The sequence below is a fragment of the Nicotiana tabacum genome, chromosome 3 (assembly GCF_000715075.1).
Source record: "Nicotiana tabacum cultivar K326 chromosome 3, ASM71507v2, whole genome shotgun sequence".
NCBI classification, from domain to species: domain Eukaryota; kingdom Viridiplantae; phylum Streptophyta; class Magnoliopsida; order Solanales; family Solanaceae; genus Nicotiana; species Nicotiana tabacum.
In genome coordinates, this window is record NC_134082.1 from 156243595 (window position 1) to 156257835 (window position 14241).

Here is a 14241-nt window from a genome sequence, read left to right on the forward strand (position 1 = left end):
TGCATTTCCTCCTAAGTTTGTTTTAGTCCACCCATAGGAGATGCATTTCCTCCTAAGTTTGTTTTAGTCCACCCATAGGAGATGCATTTCCTCCTAAGTTTGTTTTAGTTTCACCCATAGGAGATGCATTTCCTCCTAAGTTTGTTTTAGTCCACCCATAGGAGATGCATTTCCTCCTAAGTTTGTTTTAGTTTCACCCATAGGAGATGCATTTCCTCCTAAGTTTGTTTTAATCCACCCATAGGAGATGCATTTCCTCCTAAGTTTGTTTTAGTTCCACCCATAGGAGATGCATTTCCTCCTAAGTTTGTTTTGGTCCACCCATAGGAGATGCATTTCCTCCTAAGTTTGTTTTAGTTTCACCCTTAGGAGATGCATTTCCTCCTAAGTTTGTTTTTTACCCATAGGAGATGTATTTCCTCCTAAAGTTTATTTTTACCAATAGGAAACGCACATCCTAAGTTAAGTTTCACCAATAGGAGACGCACATCCTAAGATAAGTTTCACCATTAGGAGACGCACTTCCTAAGTCAATTTCACCAATAGGAGACGCACATCCTAAGTAAGTTCCACCAAGAGGAGACGCACATTCTAAGTTAGTTTCACCAAGAGGAGACACACTTCCTAAGAAAAATTTCACCAATAGGAGACGCACGTCCTAAGGAGACGCACTTCCTAAAAATAGTTTCACCAAGAGGAGACGCACATCCTAAGTTAGTTTCACCAACAGGAGACGCACATCCTAAGTTAGTTTCACCAACAGGAGACGCACATCCTAAGTTAAGTTTCACCAAGAGGAGACGCACTTCCTAAGTAAGTTTCACCAAGAGGAGACGCACATCCTAAGTCAGTTTCACCAATAGGAGACGCACATCCTAAGAATAGTTTCATCAATAGGAGACGCACTTCCTAAGAATAGTTTCACCAATAGGAGACGCACTTCCTAAGCTAAGTTTCACCAATAGGAGACGCACTTCCTAAGCTAAGTTTCACCAATAGGAGATGCACATCCTAAGGAGACGCACTTCCTAAGCTAAGTTTCACCAATAGGAGACGCACATCCTAAGGAGACGCACTTCCTAAGAATAGTTTCACCAAGAGGAGACGCACTTCCTAAGAATAGTTTCACCAAGAGGAGACGCACATCCTAAGTTAGTCCTAAGATAAGTTTCACCAAGAGGAGACGCACTTCCTAAGAATAGTTTCACCTATAGGAGACGCACTTCCTAAGAATAGTTTCACTAGTAGGAGACGCACTTCCTAAGCCAAGTTTTACCAATAGGAGACGCACTTACTAAGAATAGTTTCACCAATAGGAGACGCACTTCCTAAGTTTAATTGTACCAATAGGAGACGCACTTCCTAAGTTATTTCACCCAATAGGAGACGCATATCCTAAGTTATTTCACCCAATAGGAGACGTACTTCCTAAGTTAGTTTTACCCAATAGGAGACGCACTTCCTAAGAAAAGTTTCACCAATAGGAGACGCACTTCCTAAGTTTATTTCACCAATAGGAGACGCACTTCCTAAGTTTATTTCACCAACAGGAGACGCACTTCCTAAGTATAGTTGTACCCATAGGAGATGCACTTCCTAAGTAAGTTTTACCAATAGGAGATGCACTTCCTAAGTTTAGTTTTTCCCAATAGGAGACGCACTTCCTAAGTTTATTGTACCCAATAGGAGACGCACTTCCTAAGTTCAGTTTTACCATAGGAGACACACTTCCTAAAGTTCAGTTTTACCATAGGAGACACACTTCCTAAGTTCAGTTTTACCATAGGAGACGCACTTCCTAAGTTCAGTTCTACCAATAGGAGACGCACTTTCTAAGTTCAGTTTTACCATAGGAGACGCACTTCCCAAGTTCAGTTCTACCAATAGGACACGCACTTCCTAAGTTTATTGTACCCAATAGGAGACGCACTTCCTTAAAGTTTAGTTTTGCCCATAGGAGACGCACTTCCTAAGTTTACTTTTATCCCATAGGAGACGCACTTCCTAAATTAAGATTTCACGCATAGGAGACACATTTCCTAAATTATTTTCATTCATAGGAGACGCACTTCCTAGTTCAAAATCATTAAGGTTTCACCCATAGGAGACGCACTTCCTAAGACTATTTAACCCCTAGGAGACGCACTTCCTAAGTTTAATTTCGTGCATAGGAAACGCACTTCCTGAATTAAGTTTACTTTAGGAGACGCACTTCCTAGTTTGGCTTTTTCAGGTTATACTTTTACTTTGGGAGATGCACTTCCTAGTTTGGCTTTTTCAGGTTATACTTTATTTCAGGAGACACACTTCCGGAATAGAGATTTCACCCTTAGGAGATGCACTTCGTAGTTTGATTCATTTTGAGTTCGACCATAGGAAACACAATTCCTAGTCTAGTTCTTTGAAGTTTTCACCCTTAGGAGACGCACTTCCTAGTTTAGCTCATTCTGATTCAACCATAGAAGAAGCACTTTCTAGTTTGAGTCATTGAGGTTTTTTTAGCAGACACATTTGCTAGCAAGAGTTTTGGTTTTACTCGTAGGAGATGCACATCCTAGCCTAGTCTTTAGTTTACTCTCATCATTGCATCAGTAGTATAAATAGGTTACAATTTTGCTAACGACTCACAAATCTTCCCAGTGCAAACTGGGTTAGGAAATTCTCGTTTGTTTTGTTTGTTTTGGTTGTAGGATCCCACCTGGAGAATAGAGGTTGTTAAATTCAAGATGATGAAGCCAGGCGCCTGCCCATAATAACAGAAGAATACATTCCAGTCTTTACTTTTCAAGTGTTGAAGTTGGGAGCCCGCCCAGATAACAGAGGCATACATTTCAATCTTTAATTTTCAAGTAGTGAAGTTGGGAGTCCGCCCAGATAACAGAGGCATACATTCTAGTCTTTACTTTTCAAGTGTTGAAGTTGGGAGCCCGCCCAGATAACAGAGGCATACATTCCAGTCTTTACTTTTCAAGTGTTGAAGTTGGGAGCCCGCCCATAATAACAGAGGCATACATTTCAAGATCAAGTCAGAAGACAATAAAACAGAGGGTTACAACAAGAATCTCCAACAGGAAACAATAAAATCTCAGCACCGGAAACAGAAGGTTGCAACAAGAGGTCCCAACACAAATTCAGGCGCATGACTCAAAAGGAAGAAAAGACGCGTCTTGAAAGAAGCAGCTAGTGAACATTAAATCATGCCCAACATAACAAGTCTGATGAAGAAAGTCGTACCCACCAGAGGAACCGCCAAAAGCTTAATGAAGAAAGCCATGTCCCCAGCGGACCGAGCAAAATGATGAAAACTGGTATTCAGAAAAGCAGGTGGCCAGTATCATTCCAAAATTCACGGAAGAAAAGCACCGGAGGAAACACAAGTCGACAAGAAAGCAAGGCAACAAGAACAAATTTCAATCTAGCCTAGCTTCTTGTTTTCTTTTAAGCACGGTGTAACAAGGAGATCGGTAAGTAGTGATAACAACATGCAACAGCAGTAACATAGTAGTCCCACGGTAGTCCCAACTACCAAAACTTCCCGAACTACATTGACCTGATTCCTGTTTAGCCCAGGATATGTAGGAAACCTTTGAAGCAAAGGTTCGGTCAAATCTTTTTCAAAATAAAAAAATAAAAAAAATGCTTCACACGGAGTACTCGGATGGGCAAAAATCGCTCGCTTTATCTTTGCACGAAAACCATTCGTGTCTTCGGGCAAAGAGGGGCAGCTGTAAGCACGTGATTTTTGCCCTATATGAGAATTACTCCCAAAAAATTCAAAAATAAAATAATTTTTCTTGGTGTGCAATTTTTGTGATATTTTGTGTAACTATTTGTATGTTTGTCTATGCATGTTTATTTGTTAAATTAATAAAAAATACAAAAATAGGCATCTTTTGCATTTTTAGCATTTAATGTCCAAATGAACAATTTTATGCTTAATTATTACTTAATTGTGCGTTAATTGTTATTGGAAGTTAATTTGCGCTTTTATAACTTAATTTAGTTCTTAATAATAATTTAAGTACTTTTATAATTTAGTTTTAGAAAAATAAAAGAAGAAAAGAGAACAAAAATACAAAGAAAAATCGGATTGGGCCACTTCTTCAATTTCAAACCACAGGCCCAAATAATTGCCCAAATTTCCCCATGACCCGGTCCGTTTCAAACCGGGTCGATCCGGTCCGCTCCATTAACCCAACACCTCTTCTTCATTTTTGTCCAACACAAAACAAAACCAAAAAAATAAAAAAATAAAAAGTGAATTATCACTATTAATAGTTTTATTTTTTGTTTTTTTTATATATAAAAAAAAATCCGAAAATATTTTATTTTATTTATTATTTTTTATTTTAAAAAATATATATATATAGTAATTTCGGAAATGATTTTAAAAAAATAAAAAATAAAAAAAAGTAAAAGAATGTAGAAAATTTAAAAAAAGTAAAAAGTTTTAAAAAATTTAAAAGTAAAATAAGGTTGGAATTAAAAAATAAATATAAAGGTATCTGAAAATTTAAAAAATTTAAAGTAATTGAAAGTAGCATTTTTAAAAGAAAAAGAAAAGATAGTGGTTTGTTTTTTAAAGAAAAGTTAAATAAAGTGAGATTCTCTTTTAAAAAAATAAAAAGTGGGATTTTAAATAAGATAAAGTAATTAAAGTTGGAATTTTAAAAATAAAAGTAAATAAAGGTGGGATTTCGTTTTCTAAAAAAATAAAAGCAATTTGTAAGTAGGATTTCTTTTAATTAAAAAAATAATAAAAAAACAAATCTGAAAATTTCGAAAATTGTGCTATAAATAGAAGAGAAAATTTAGGAAGAAGGGTGGAAAAAAAGAGAGGAAAAACTAGATAGAGAGAAGAAGAAAAGAGGGGGCGGAGTGAGAAGTATACACCCGATATACATTCTGGATACACTAAATATACAGGGGCAAAATTCATTTTGGAGAGTTTTAAAGTTGAAAAAGAATAGTTACTGCTTCATTGCCTCGCTTAAGATCTGAAATAGTCAGAACCTTCCTGCCTTTTACTTCTTCTCTATACTTGGAGTCGTTTATAGTCTCCTGGGTTTTCTGCTATTCCTACTGTACTGGTTTGCGGTGTTGCTGAATCTGTTGTTGCTGTGTTATTACTGCTGCTGACTTCTCCTTCTTTTGTTCTTGTACTGCTGTTTCCAGGTACACATTTGTACAATCTCGGCTTGAAGCAAAAAATGAAATATTAATCAGGCTTTGTTCCTGTTGAATTCCTCCTGTTTAGATTTGTGGTTGAATATAATTTTTCTTTCTTCGTATAAAGATGTAGTTGAATGATTAATGAATAATGAGGTTGCATATGTATACTTTCTTCATCTAATAATGTTAGTTTAAATTAATCGGAGAATAATTAATCTGTTTTGATATTATGGTCAATCTCATGTTCTAGTATTATTGAATAACAGAATATAAAATGAAAGCAGTTTTTCTTTGTACAAACTCGATCGCAATTTTCCATTCGCATTAGCCGTAAACTAATAACTAATAAGTTACGTTTTTCAGCATGTAAATAATTAAGAGATTTTCTTTTATTTTAGAGAAGAACTTAATAGAAAATATAGTCATTGTAGGTTTATCCTTTAAAAATAAAAATGAGACGAGCCTCGCCAAATAAAACGTATAGATTGCGGGGCCCTCACAAAATGTATGGTTTAATTAGAATTCGGAAGGACCGTTTAGCGAATTTCACGGTCTTCCCCAAAATAATAACGCGATAGTCTCTTTAGGCGCGTGTTTAATATTTTACTTTCTTAAGCCTGGGTGTGCATTTCATGCGACCCGAATCCAAATCCCAAAACATCAAATAAAACGTGTTCCGGATTGTGGGTGCATTTCATGTGACGCAGTCCAAAGACGTGTTTTAAGCGATGTTCACATTTCTTTTAAAAACAATAATAATAAAGCGGTTAAAAGATAAAATTTGCACATAAGTTCATATTTGTATAAAATCAGATAATCAAGCCGAATATAACAGTTGAGCGACCGTGCTAGAACCACGGAACTCGGGAATGCCTAACACCTTCTCCCGGGTTAACAGAATTCCTTATCCGGATTTCTGGTACGCAGACTGTAATATGGAGTCATTCTTTTCCTCGATTCGGGATTAAAATTGGTGACTTGGGACACCCTAAATCTCCCAAGTGGCGACTCTGAAATAAATAAACCAATCCCGTCTCGATTGTCCTTTAATTGGAAAAACTCCCTTGCACCCTCGCGGGTGCGGAAAAAGGAGGTGTGACACATACGTTGCAATTTTGAACGAAGTCTTTCGCATATTTTTTCATCTCTTTCCAGTAATAACCAGCTCTTTTGTAAGTATATTTGCTAGTTGATTCTCAGTGTTGACATACTCAGTCTTCAGCAGACCTTGACTTAGCTTTTCCCTCACAAAGTGGAAGTCTATATCAAAGTATTTTGTCCTTTCATGAAAGATTCGATTTGCTGCAATTTGGATTGCAACTTTACTATCACACACCAAAGTTATAGGAAGCTCAATATTAACACCAAGTTCACTGAATAGTCGTACCAGCCAGGTAACTTTTGTTGCCCCTGAAGCCATGCTTCTAAACTCAACTTCAGTAGACCTCCAAGACATAGGGCTCTACTTCTTAGATTTCTAGGATATCAATATACTTCCAAACTTTACCAAGTACCCTATAATTGACCTTCTAGTTTGTATACATACCCCCCCAGTCTGAATCACAAAAGGCACTTAGTTGATTTGAAGAATCTGCATGCAAGAAAAGGCCCAAGCCGGGAGCTTCTTTTATGTACCTTACAACTCTCAATGTTGCTTCCATGTGAGACTTCTTAGGACAATGCATATACTGACTGAGAACTTGAACCGCAAATGCAATATCAGGTCTTGTCATAGTAAGATACAACATCCTTCCAATGAGTCTTTGATAAGCACCAGATTGTCAAGATTCTCATATGTCTGGACATTGTCACTTTTGAAGTGATTATCATACTCTACTAAGGTTAGCTTCTGATTCAGTTCTAATGGTGTTCCAGTTGGTTTTGCACCACACAAACCTGACTCAGAAATTAACTCTAATGCATATTTTCTTTGGCACATAAGAATCCTTTTTTTTACCTTGCAAACTCAATTCCTAGTAAGAATTTGAGCTCTCCTAGATCCTTCATTTTGAACTTCTTCATAAGGTCTGATCTAGTATTGCATAACAATTGTTGATTGTTCCCAGTAATCAGAAGATCATCAACATAGACCAATATGATATCTATATTGTATACGGTCTAAATTAGAGAGCTCGATTTGGAAGACTTGGTCATACTCCGAGCTCGAGTTCGGAAGCTCGAAGTAAGAATCGAGCCTGGCCGGGATATGCGTACCTCAAGAAGCAAATCAGAGACCCATCATGTTCTGCCTCGAGGACAGTACACTTCGATGACACTCAAGAAAGAGCGGGAATTTCTCAAGGTCACGTGCATCAGGGCATAAATTAAAGTATGGGGTTTGTACGAAATAGTACGAGTCCGTACTAGGTTGTTATACAGCTGTACCAATAGAATCCTTTACCCCAATTAGGAATGTACTATATTGGGGTTTTCTCTTTCTATATAAAGGAGACTCCAATCATTTATAAAGAACACATTATTCACTGTAATAGAACATTCTACTTTGCTTTTCTCGTGCTCCACAATTGTTCTTTAGCTTTATTGTTTTAACTTTATTGTTCTTACTTTATTTGCTCTTAACTCACCTCGAGGCCCCCGAGATAATCGAGCTTGAGGTCCCTAACAACACTGGTTTGCTTCATCTATTCTTCTTACTTAAACCTAATATTACTTGTATATTCACTAGTATTAGATTAAATCACATATTTTTAAAACCACAAATTATCTTTAATTGTTACTCAAATTTTTCAAGGTAAACAGTTTGGCACCCACCATGGGACTAAAGATAATAGTGATTATATCTTTACTGATTGTCATTACACACATTATCTTTACACTTTTTCTTGTCAATTTTTTTTATTCTCAGGCTTAGACATGTCTAGCACACAGAATGCACCTATTCACAACGACGAAGGTCTTAGAGAAAACAACGGTATAGGGTCGATGTACCACCCATAAACCCTTAGGAAGTGCCAAATATGGAGCCGGTTGATATCAGCTTGCATAATGCTCTAAACATGGATTCAGGTGCAGACCCTGTAGGGAATGTGCACAGGGAAACTCGACCCGATGGCCAAAGGACACGAGGAATGGAAAAAGGAGGAGTCAGCCTCCAGGTGATATTCGAAATGTTGTAAGCCTATCAAGTCGCTATCGCTCAACTTCAGAGTCAGAATAGAACTCTAAACACAGCTGACCCACTGAACACTCAGCGTGCTGAACCAGTGCTTGAAAGGCCTGCTGAAAGCGGCTCGGGGACTGACCTCACAGTTATGAGAATGCTCGAAGAGCTCGCCAAATGGATTGAGACCGAAGAAAAGAAGATTGAAGAAAATGACATAAAGGTGGAGACATACAACTCTAGGGTCGACCACATACCGGGAGCACCCCCGGTTTTGAAAGGACTAGACTCAAAGAAGTTCGTGCAAAAACCATTCCCCCAGAGTGCGGCTCCGAAGCCCATATCGAAGAAGTTTTGGATGCCAGATATCCCTAAATACAACAGAACCACTAATCCTAACGAGCACATCACCACATATACTTGTGGCATAAAAGGAAATGATTTGGAAGACGATGAGAATGAGTCTGTTTTGCTAAAAACGTTTGGGGAAACTCTGTCTAAGGGTGCCATGATTTGGTACCATAACTTAACCCCGAATTCAATTGATTCGTTTGCCACTTTGGAAGACTCATTTGTAAAGGCACACGGCGGTGCCATAAAAGTATAACAAGGAAGTCTGATATATTCAAAATAAAGCAAAGGAAAAACGAGATGCTGAGGGAGTTTGTGTCCCGTTTCCAGTCAGAATGAATGGAGTTACCACCATTCTCCGATGATTGGGCCGTACAAGCCTTCACTCAGGAGCTAAATGAACGAAGTTCGATAGCTTTGAAGTAGCTAATATAGAACTTGATCGAGTATCCTACCGTGACTTGGGCGATGTGCATAACAGGTACCAGTCAAAAATTAGGGTCGAGGATGACTAGTTGGGAGCCCCCTCGGGCTTAGTTTATCCAAGAAGGTTACTAGCAAAGGATTCAGGAAATGCAGATAGGGGACATGGTCGAATAAGGAAAGATATCGGTCATACGTCGAGGATCGAAGGAACATTTGAAGGCATAACATACCTCAGAATGATCAAAGAATAGATCAAGGTCAAAGTTCCCGGGGACTCATGAGCAAAACTAGGTTTGATAAGCATTTGGGACCGGTGGAGGCACCCCAATTATTGGAGTACAACTTCAGCATCGATGCCTCGACCATCGTCTCATCCATTGGCCAAATTAGAGATACTAGATGGCGCAAGCCTATACAGACCAATCCTTCTCAGAGGAACCTCAACTTGATGTGCAAATATCATGGTACTCGTGGGCATATGACCGAGGATTGCAAGAAGCTTAGAGAGGAGGTATCCCGGTTGTTCAACGAGGGGCATCTCGTGAATTTCTCAGTGATCGGTCCAAGCACTACAAGAAAAAAGGTCTTTAACGAAGGGATATTTGGTTGTTAAAAGACTAAATTCGGTCGCTATTAGTCAATTACGACCAAAAAAATCCGGTCGTCACCGGTCGTTATAGGCTCTGACGTTAAAAGTAAATGACCGGATTCTAGTCCGGTCGTTAATTACCCTTTAGCGACAACAAGAAATCTGGTCGTTATACCTTCTTTTAACGACCAAATTTCCTTTCGCTAATTATCATTTTCAGTCGTTATAAAATGCTTTTAGCAACCGAAATTCCTTTCACTAATTGTATGCTTCTTTCAATAACAATACTTCAATGACCAAATTTTCCTTCACCAAATCTTAGATTTTAATAAATATAATTAGATAATATTTATATTTTATTCCTTGATGTTACCAAATGGTAATCATAGTTTCAAATGTAGATACATAAAAATTGCTAATACTCATAAAATATCATTGTTAATTACAAAGAACTAAAACATCACATTACAAAAAATACTTCCATTTGAATTGCACGACATGTTTTTTGCCACTCATAAGAAGAGAATTAAATTGTACTATAGTTGAACAATATTCTTGATAGTGTGATACTAGCAACCAACTTCTACATTGTCTACTTAGTAGGTGAAAATTTTCTATCATTCATGGCTTTATATCTGCCGAATCAATAACAAATGATTAGCTGACAAGAACTCTGTCATAGATCCTGCAATTCAAATTAAGGACTTGCTTCAATGCTTACTGATGCCTATGTAAAGCTGGTGTAAAAGAACATATATAGAGCTAACTAATAGTTTAATTGAAATAAAAATTAGTTCCAGAAAAGGTCAGAAGTACAGGCAATTTCATTCCACTTGAGTTTATAAAAGATACAAAATCTCTACCCATGAGTTGCCTAGTTTACTCGCAAATAAATGCAATCTCAGTTTCGATAACTTTCAATACTAAGGATCTTACATTCCGATGACAACAATATTCACTTTTTTAATATGACCATAGAGGACATCAGGGACTTGTAAAGATTCCTAGAAAGCATCTCGAAGCTACATGTTCTGACCATTACTTAAAGAACACAATTTGAAGGAAGAAAAGAGAACATGAAAGACATAGAGTTTTCTCCAACTTCAACAATAACCAATAACCAGTTACAAGAATACATAGCTTAGCATTTCTTTTTCTTTTCTATTCTTCTATTACAAAGTAACACCCTTAGGCTATAACTGGTTTTGGCATCACCTTATCTCCCTCATCTTTCCATACAAACATTAGACTTCTATTAACTCCACTCTTACTTCTATTTTAGACTGGTGGATAACCAGATAAATTTTCTATAAAGTATTAACACATGGCAGAATGTTTTCATCAAATAGAACCAATAAGTAAGCAGTAATTTGCTAAATTTTCTTCTCTCTAACTCAAAAAGCTTAAAACTGAAAAACAAACAGATTTTCATATGTAGAAATAAAAAATATAAAGAAATAAATATGAGAATGAAATAGCAGAAAGGAAAAATCAGAGATAACAATTTGTAGTTGGTGGTTGCAATGGGATTGAACTGTAACAGGAAATACTTTAGGTAGAGTAGGTTTTTCTTTTCTTAATAGATAAAAGAAAATTTGTAGCAACAAAAGGTACCCCTCTAATTTCTATTGTAGCTTACTCATCCAATCTCTTTAATGCCTCCAAATAATAGAATCAAGAAGAACATCTTCAGAGATATTTTATTTCATAAGACAACTTCACATACAATCACAACCAAACATTGCAAAGTGGTTATCCCAAACACATCTGTTCAAAAGAAAACCTCATCCCTAAAGCAGTCTTCTCTATTATATACTGCAATAACAAAGGTAACATATGCTCATATCTTTCTTCATCAACTCTATGCCTTTATATTGCTCACTAACATAACATATATATAAATAATATATACATAATTAATCGTATGCAAATTGTTTAATGGTGAAAGCAGAAAAAAAAAGCACGACTATCAAGCTAACAGTGAAGTCAAAAGATATAAAAGGAAAGAAAAAGTGTAACAAAGCCAAAATAGCATCTACAGTAAGGTTATTAAACAGGTTACTATGCTCATTTTTTGACCTGAGGAGACAGAATATATCTTACAGGAATTTCGATGAATGAATTGCAGGAGATACCAAGAGCTTTTTCTCGTTTGATAGCTGAATATTAGTGAATAAAGGTTGCCCAGAATAGAGCTGTGAATCCACACATAAAACAAGAAGAAATGGATTATATCTACTGGCTCAACTTTCTATTTTAACAGCAAAAGGATTAAATTCACAAGATTCATAGTGATGATCAATTAATGTAGTACTCTTTATTGATGTTGACTGAACAACCATTCAGGTATGATACTGAAAAATGTCAATATGCTACAGAAGAAACAAAATATATTGGAACCTACAACGCATAGAAACACCCAGTTTAAGTACATAAAAACGTATTTCAGCTAAAGTAAATTTAGGTATCCGCAACTAAGTGTACTAAAATTAAATATGAAAGGGAGCAAACTTGAGAATTGGAAGATTCTTGTCCATGTGTATTGATCAGACGGACTCAAAATATAACTTTAATAACAGAAGTCAATAGTCCACGATTGTGTATAATATCTTTTTATTTATTTATGAAGTAATTGGTTTTATTAATGGCATCAAGAAGATGTAGAATAGTTACAAAAGTAGTGAAAATTGTTAGTTCCAATACACGATTGTGTATAATATCTTGGAAAGAAGAATCTCCAGATGTTCATTCCTTCCTATCATCAAAATTAAAATTAGTATAACTATGAATCTATATCTCTAACAGCAATGCCAACAAACAACATTAGAAGGGATGTGGGGAAATGCTATTGATCTCTCATCACTGAAAGTGTACTCAAGTTTCATACAGATCAAAAAAGAAGTAAACTCATGTTTCAGTAAATTCCCAAAAATTCTTGAATTTCCGAGTAAATGAAGACTCAAATTCTAATAAATTATTAAGATGAAGAGAAGAGAAAACTTTTTTTTTAATTTTGAAGTACTTGGTTAACAATATGTACTCATTATACAGGAGTTTTGAGCTACATGAAATAAAGGCAAGTTTCCTAACTCTTGAGATTCTTTCATCGATTGTTTTCTAACACTTGAGATTATTTCTTTGATTGTTTCCTAACACTTGAGATTCTTAATTATGAAACAATAATTAAGATAGTATACACTTGACTAACATAATTATTAAGAATATTCTATATTATCCTTAATGATTCTCTTCAACACACTCCCAAAGTCAAAATAGAAAAACAACTGAAGTTTATATATTTTGAAAACAAGAACATTCAAAAAGAATTACTGGAGTAGCAAATAATTGTTTGAATAGCTTATTGTGTAGCCAATAATGAACAGTCATCGGAAAGAATAAACGTGCTAAAAATCTTTCCACAGGATGTTTACTTACCCAGGATCATAATACAAAGATTGCTATAAGATGAATCATAATACAACACAAAAAGTAAACTCCAAATTAAATAAATTTTTGACACTGTATATAACACCCTCATGATTTAATATTCTTATAAAATATATTATTTTTATATACTAAAGCAAATCGCCTTTCTTTAAGAGTTTTTTCATTTTAGATGATCATATTCCGGTAACGTGTTGAATACATGTGCAATTTTTACACCACACCTTTAAATTTGAAGATTCTAGCGAAAGTGATACATGTTCCAAGAGCTTTAACATGACTCTAGACCGTCCAATGGGAATAAGGACTGATCCTTCATCATTAATAGAGTCCAAAGCACATGAACATATAAAAGATACTATTCTGAGTACTCGTCTGAATCAAGTCGGGACTCAGTTATTATTTCTCAACAACTACCAGTATCACTGCACATGTTCCAAGTTTCAAATATCATTACTTCCCCTTCCAGAAAATATGTAAAATGATACAGAGGAAGATGAATAATGGATGAATCAGAAGATGGATGGAGAACAAGAGAAGATAAGCTTTTAAAAGAAAAAAGCGCATTAGCCATAAAATCTTATCTCACATATGCATGACAGACATCTTCATTTATATGTATAATATTTCAGAATAATACAAAAGAAATGTACCTTGGATAGGAACTGGCATGGAAATCATTCTTTTCACTATCAACATAATAACAGACTGTGATGTTTGAATATAATAGAACATCACTTCCTTCAAGAGCTTTGTAATCAAAACTGGATGCAGTTGTCGATGCAAAAACTCACAAAGCGCACTAAACAAGAAGGTTTTCACTTCTTAAACAGGTCTAGAGGAACGAGCCATATTCTTTTTGTTTAGTGCAATAGCAAAGGTAAACATATGCTCATATCTTTCTTCATCAGCTCTATGCCTTTATATTGGTCATTAGCATAACATATCTATAAAGAATATATACACAATTAATCGTATGCAAACTGTTTTATGGTGAAAGCAAAAAATAAAAGCACAATTATCAGAATAAACACTTAATAAAATTATTATGTCCACTTTCAACACTACATTACATTAAGTTTTGCTAACAGAAGTTCCTTGAATTATAAACTTGTAAACTTACAAAATTTTGTGAGAA